Source organism: Alligator sinensis, unplaced genomic scaffold (assembly GCF_000455745.1).
Source record: "Alligator sinensis unplaced genomic scaffold, ASM45574v1 scaffold773_1, whole genome shotgun sequence".
Taxonomy (NCBI): Eukaryota; Metazoa; Chordata; order Crocodylia; family Alligatoridae; genus Alligator; species Alligator sinensis.
In genome coordinates this window covers 350,554-358,278 of record NW_005842403.1, presented here as the reverse complement: position 1 = coordinate 358,278, position 7,725 = coordinate 350,554, and positions in this window count along the sequence as shown.

The window sequence follows — 7,725 nt, the reverse complement described above, 5'->3', positions numbered from 1 at the left end:
GAAGGTGGCACATGGAGAAATGAGCAAGACTAAAGGAGCTGCTACTCAGTGCATTTCTGGCCATGATTTCAGTAGGTCCCTACCTGTAAGGTAAAATTAGGGCCAGCAGAGCACAGATGCTGCCACCTGGGCATGAGGAGGGTAAGAAGAGAGAGTCTGGCTGACTCAGTTAAGTGAGGCTAGTGAACCCCCAGGATCACTCCAAGTATCTGGGGCAGCCTCCCAATGTAATACAACAGTTACATGACATTGTGGCAGGTGAAATGGCAAGGGGGTACACTGAGAAGCTGGAGTGGGGTAGGTTCAGTGTGGCACCCCCTGCCCGGGCTGGGGGGTGTGCCATGGCCTCCCTCAGAGACTAGTCCTGTCCTAAAACTGTTTGGTTTTCAGGCAAGCTTCTAAATGGTGAATCTCATCCAAGGCTGGGTGCCACGTTGTATGTTTGCTCCCACCAAGATGAGCTTTCTTGTTTTTGAATTTCTTCCTCACCTTCAGGATTTTGCTGTCTCCTGTGTACTAAGTGCTCAACATCCCTTTCCACTGAAGTCTTTCTATTTAGACTCAAAGATAGGCTGGTATGTCAAAACAGGCCATTCTTAGTGGAATATAACTTCCTCCTGCAAAGTTACCCGTGCTTGAATTTTAGTCATCATGAATGACTGGGACTGGCTGTAGGACCTTCCTGTTTATCACCTCTGTGGGGGTAATGGAATATTACAAGGCAGCAGCTAAGTAATCCCAGGTTCTGCTTGTCACCCTTGGGACTTGCAAAACTTCCAAACTTCAGCTTACACCCCCAGCTACAATGCTATACTTGGTCTGTCCAGCACCCAGTCCTGCAGCTGATTCTACAGTATTGCAGCCAGGCAAGCCTCAAATAAACTGGCACAATTCATCATTATGTACGGATTGCCTGGATGTGCAGGGATACTCATTGAACCCCAGCTGGTTATTAGGGAGATATGCACAACACATCCATGCCTGCACCATGGGATCCTACGCAAAGATCCCTCAAACCAAACCTCTTGGCCTTCTCTAGCACTTATCCACCTTCTCCCAGGGATGGTCAGACATGTCCTTGGATGATGCACTGGCTGTACCGATATTCTGGGTGTAGTCGAGCTACTTATTAAGATGGCCTATTTGTCCCTTCCCTCCATCCTGATGACTTGTTAAACTATCCCCCTGTTTGCAATGCATGCAGTCCTACTTCATGAGTTTCTCACCCATGTTGTCTTGAACTATAGCACCTAGTATGTCTCCCATTCCTGGCATGAGTTCAGGTGGGCTGGGACATAGGACCTCTCCTCTCCTGCCCATTTGCCTCTAGTAAATATGTTATAGAACCCATAACCAGATCCCTGGACAATACCTCCAGTTTTTGCAAATCTAAACCCAAAGCCATCATCTTCCTGGGTGTGCATGTGCCCACTATGACAGCACCCATGCTTTGACCAGACAGACCCATTACTTCCTAACGAGGGCTTCCACTTCATTTCCAACAAAGAAGTTCCACATTGCTTTGGAAAATGCAGCAGGGTTACCAACCATTCAGACTCTCTGTAAATAACCAGGGTGAAAACACCTGTCTGTAAATTCTAAAAAAATCCACACCATCCACAAATCAGGAAGCAAAATCAGCCCTGCAATAACCGCTCACATTACTAAAGCACAGATAGATCAGACACCAGGTAGCGCTGGAGTGCAGCACTTTGAAGGTAGCTGTTCTCAGGGCTTTGTGGTGCTGATGCTGCTCCTGGTGTTGCCTCCCACCTGCCTATAACATTGCTGGGTGGCAGGTAGAAAGATGCTTGTCTTTCTTTAGGGGTCTGTGCTAAGATGGGGTGAGTAGGGCTGGTGGGGCATTATGGTGTGAGGTGTAGTTGGGGGTACCAAGGTGTGGGAGTAAATAAGGAATCACTGCAGGGGGCAGCACAGTACACTACCATTACTGTAGTCAAGTAGGGTTACCAGCCAAGATTATTTTTTTTAACCAACAATCTTCAAACATTTAAACCCAGCCCTTGTCCAGGATCTGGCAGAAGGGTTACATTTACATTATGTAAAATGTGTCAGTAAAAATGTGATTGTCAGTAAAAACTTTCCAGATTAACAGTAAAAGAAAAATGGTCTTGACCTGCAGCAGGCATCCAGTTGCTTAGCTCCAAAACCTCCATCACTGATTCTATCTCTATGGCAGCCATCACACTAGCAAAGGCTGCTACTCTGACAGGTGCCCACTACCATGAGGGACAAGTGCGTTTCTTCTCCAAGAAGATCAGCACAAGAAGAACATCCACAAAAATGTATAGTCTCTACCTGGAGCCTATTAAGATCATCAGACAAGGAAACCCAGTGGCTTTCAAACTCCAAGTACCTGGAGCCCTGAATGCACAGCCCATGTTCCAAATATCCCTCCTACAAGTCCCCAACTTGCTTAGATCACCACAACCACTGCTCATAACTAATCAAGGACAAGAAGAGCACAGAGAAATGAGATAAAAAACACACCTTAGGCAATACATTTTTGTGTATTTGAAAATTGGGCCAAAGGAACAATTGTAGGATCAGATAGACCAAACTGATTATGCATGGTGGCCTACAAGAAACCCCCGGAGTGATGGGAGCACTGTCAGGAAGCCTAACAGTCAGCCCCAAGCAGTCTGGTTGGTCAGCTCAGCCGCATGCTCTCTGGTTGGATGAACATCCATTGCGGGCTGCTCCACTTGCACTCTCAGAGTGTGCTGCTGCTTCAAAGCTGAACCCTTTCCTCCTGACTTTTGATTGCAGATTTTAGGTCCTGATTCCTGGGGTCTGTTTTCAGTCCCAAGCATTTGCACTGGGACCCCAGGCTCCTGACTTCAGCTTCTGGTTCCTGGCTTTGGTTTGTGGATTTGACTTGGTTATCCCATTTCTCTGGATCTTGTCAATCTTCCTCCACCTCAATTGTGGGATGCTTTTGACTCTCCCACCTGTAGTGACAGAAGTTACAATTTAGAGAGGCTTCCTAACTGGAAACGGAGACAGTTGAGAATTGGGGGGTGGTCTGTCAATTAGGTAGTTAGCTAGTCAGTATAGTGTGTATGTTGTGTACGGCTCCACAAAGTAAAGTGTGTAGTTCTTCTCATTTATGTATGCCTGTGTGTTTATTGAACCCAATGATCATTATGTGGTGTCACAAGTGGAGAATAAGGAAGGGCTTGAAAGAATTTGAGATCCAAACTGAAAAAGAATTTGGAAACTGAGAGCAGGTGGAGCAATGCACCCATGTGGGAGGACAAGAGCCACTGTAAGTGATCTTCCTGAACATGTTTAGTCTAAGAACAGCTAGTCATGGAGATTCTGCAACCTGTACTTGCCCTTCTGCTGTCAGACAATATAGCAGAGAACTGGAAGGTGTTCAGACAAAGGTTTAAATGGTACCTAGCAGCCACAGGGACAGAAGAGAAAAATGAGAAAGTCAAATGCTCAGTCTTGCATATTGTGGGAGAGGAAGCCCTGGCTGTTTATAACATCTTTACCTTTTTAAAAGGTCAGATTATGAAATTAAATTACAGTCCAAAGAAGAGGGGTACTGCATGCCAAAAATGAATGCGACTCTTTCAAGGTATAGTGTTTTATGTGCAAACAAACAACAGAACAAAGTATAGATCAGTATGTTAATGAGCTAAAGAGACTAAGTAAGAACTGTGCTGTTGGGAACTTGACAGAATATATGATTAGAGATAAAATTATTTGTGGCATTGCAGATACTGCATTAAAAGAAAAGTTCTTACAAGCGAGAGACTTGTCCCTTAAAAAAGACCATCCAAATGTGCAGAGCAGTAGAAACTTTGGAGGCCCAGGTTGCAGAGCTAAATGCATCAAAGGGGTCATCTGTGCAATAAGCCTGAAAGGATATCACTGGAATAAACAATCTCACAGGGTGAAATTTTCCATTGGTAAGAAGTCCTCTAAGAGAAGAAATGCTCACAGGCAGACATGCTGTAAATGTGGGAGACAACATGGACCCAAACATTGTGCTGCATTTGGAAAGCTATTTTACCTGTAGCAAGAGGAACCATTTCACCAGGTCCTGCCGAGCCCAAGCACAAAAACTTGAAGTGCATTCAGCTGAGCATAAAGTAGAGGAGGAATCTTTTATTGATATGATTGAATCAAGCAAAATCAATTAGAGGGACTGGATTTTGCCAGTGGAAGTGCAAGGAATAATGGGTTTATTTAAATTGGACATTGGAACTCAGGTTAATATTTTACCAGAGAACGAATAAAGAAAATTAAAATTGAGACCCAAAGTGAGTCCAACAAACATTGGAATAACTGGCTATTCAGGAACAAATATTCCAGTGAAAAGGAGATGCATTGTTAGCATCTAGTATAAAAACAGAGCATACAAACCCATTCATTGTATTACCTAGGGGAAGTGACATCAATTTTAGGTCTGGCAGCTTGTGAAAAATTGAATCTAGTCAAGCGAGTGCTTGCAATACAAGACGACATCAATTTGGTCATCACAGCTCAAATGTGGAAGATGTTCTTAGGAAGAAACCAATTGTTCCAGACCACAAGAAGCAACAATGTCCTTACGGGAAGAAATGTACTTATGGACACAGTTGAAAATATAATCATGCAGAAAGAGGCATCCAGCCTCAGTGTTCTGGAGCTACTGTAGTTTGTTCAATATGCAGAAGCACGGCTGCCAAGTGGAAGTCAACTGGATCCCAGGGTATGGTCTCAAGCCTATCAAGACTTGGAAGAAAAGTTCCCTACCAAAACCAGATCAGAAACTGGATATGATATTTTGTTGGTGAGAGAAGAAAGTTCCTGAAAGACTCATAGAGACGTGTCAAAATAGCTGCAGAAAAGGGAGAAAATGAATGGTAAAGGCTTACTTCAGAGTGAATTGCTAGTAACCTCTCCTCTGTAGATGAATGCGAATTTATTTTTATATTAATTGATGATTTATTGTTGAGCAGACTGAGGGAGTTGGGAATTGGAAGATGATGCCTTAATTTATAAAACAGCCAGCTAGCTAGTTAGTGAGAAAGAGAGAAACCAAGGGTCTAATTTCTGTATGCTTGTGTTTACTGAACCCAGTGATCACCATGCCCTCCGACCCTTTGTTCAGGCCACCCATGTTCCAGTCACATTATGACACGCAAGAAAAGTAACGACACCTTTAATAAACAATAAACAGGAGAAGGGATTGGGAATCGCTAACTGGTAAAGTACCAATGCCTTGCCTGACCAATCCTGCCCTGGATGAAGCTTTCTTCTGAAATAAAAGAATGACTTTGGCAGCTGAACTACTGTCACTACTGAACTACTGGGTGGAGTAATTTAAGCTGGTAGGGAAGCAAAGGTGGCAACAATAGTACATGTCTGTGCTCCACGCATTTACACACACACACACACACACACACACACACACACACACAGAAGAAATTTAAAACCGCTGTACTCAACTTGGTAGCAGAGTTGAGTAGATCAGCCCAGGACAGCACATGGGGAGAGAAGACGGCTCTTTGCTTCTCACTGGCCCATGTTGGAGATGGGATCCTAAAATATCTGGATTAGAAAGGATGGAAGAGTATCAGTGGTGCAGTTCTCTCCTTATGTGTCAAGAGAGAATTAATAATTTCCACATTAATAATGTCCACATGAATAATTTCCCATGCCATTGTTTCCCAATTGGATCAGTATTAAACCACCTGCTATATATTCACTGATGGCATCCATGCTGGACACCTGTCTCTACTTGGGGGAGAGATTTTGGTAGGATTGCCACTGTACGTTCAGAGAGGAGTGGATCCTTGTCTGTACTTACACCCAAAACCCAATATATAGCTTGGAGCAGAAAATGAGCTGGTCCCCTGAATTACCTGTGTTGACCCATAGCTTTGTAAGCTGATTCTTTTGGCAGAAAGATGGTAGCTATTAGCCAAAAGGAAGCAGCTAATTTGCTTTGGCACTTCCCGTTGTTCTGGACGGGAGCCTTCACGCTGTAAGAAATGGAAAGGATGGAGCGTCAGCATTGAAAGGAGCCAATGTCTGTCTTTGCACACTAGAAACATAAAATGGCAGACAAATGCCTAGTGAATTTCTTAACTAAACATTGCACCAGTAAAATCACTACTGGAAATTATTAATGAACAGTGGACTAAGGAGGGCTATGAGCAGGACCAGAGCAAAAGCACTGCTGACTCCAGCCTGGAGGAGAAACCCCATCAAATAGGCCTTCCTGAGGTTCTAGAGAAATCTCCAGATATGGACATGGAAGTGAACCCAGGCTTTCAACCAGGTAGCAGCAAAGGAGTCTATAAGTAGAAAGAATACACTAAACAACTAAGCAGACCTGCCTGCAGGGATATCTATGAGCTGTCAGTAGCTACATGCCCACCAGCTTGTGCCACAGACTTCCCCTCCCACAGACTTCATCCCCAACAGAAAATACACACATACATATGTGCACATCCACACGTCTTACCAAGAAGCCACTGGTGGCTCTTTTTGGCATTGGCTGTTCTGTGCCAAGGATTGACCAAACCTAAAGGAATTAAAATAGAGACAGTCCCATTAGATATTGGGGAAATCACTTAGGCAGCTCAGGAATGATGAACTAAGTCTACTAAATCACCAGAAGACAAAATTCCCTCTGAAACTCCAGCTACATAATAATCCCACCCAATATCTTGTGCTCTTTAATAGTAGAAGGACTTGCCTTTGGGTGGTCAGAAAAAGAAACAGAAAACAGCTCTCAGTTACTGGGCCCAGACCCCTGTGGCACCCTCAACTCAATTCCTATCTCATAGGAAAAGAGCTGTTACATGAGCCAACATTGACTTACATCTTTGTGAGGCCAGACAGCCAGGACTGCAATCCAAATGGCATTTTCCTCTCAAGATCAGAGCTCAACCTAAGTCTTGTCAAGACAAGTCTGAGCACTGCTGAGCTTCATGCCCCCCCACTATATATGCTTGGGATATGGGGTGACATAACAAAGGACGATTATCATGCCAACAAGGTACTGTCTCCCAAAAAAGGAAATGTGCTGCCAGCTTTATATGGTTCACTCAGCCTGGTCTGTCCAAGCATTTGTGATGTTCCCTGTCCTGATGGCAAGCCCCAGAAGAGGGTAAAATTGGCCATATTTAGTAACTTTTCTTCAGCTGAAATGGCCAAGGCCTGTGTTTTAGAATCAATGGTCCCGAGTTTTGGTTCCCATACTAAAATAGCATGGCATGTGTGATCTTTATGTAGTTTCATAGTTTCATAGTAGCTAGGGCCAGGAGGGACCTGAACAGATCATCTAGCCTGACCCCCTGCCACAGGCAGGAATGAATGCTGGGTTCACAAGACCCCAGACAGGTGATCATCTAACCTCTTTTTGAATTTGCCCAAGGTAGGGGCAAGAACCACTTCCCTGGCAAGTTGGTTCCAGATTTTGGCCACCCTAACTGTAAAATATTGCCTTCTGATCTCCAACCGAAACCTACTCTCCATCAGCTTATGACCATTGTTCCTTGTCACCCCAGGTGGTGCTGGGGAGAAAAGGGCTCTACCTATTTGCTGTTGATCTCCCCTGATGAGTTTGTAGGCAGCCACCAGGTCCCCCCTCAGCCTCCTCTTGCTGAGGCTGAACACGTTCAGGTCCCTCAGTCTCTCCTCGTAGGGCCTGTCCTGCTGCCCTCTCACCAAGCGGGTGGCCCTCCTCTGAACCCTCTC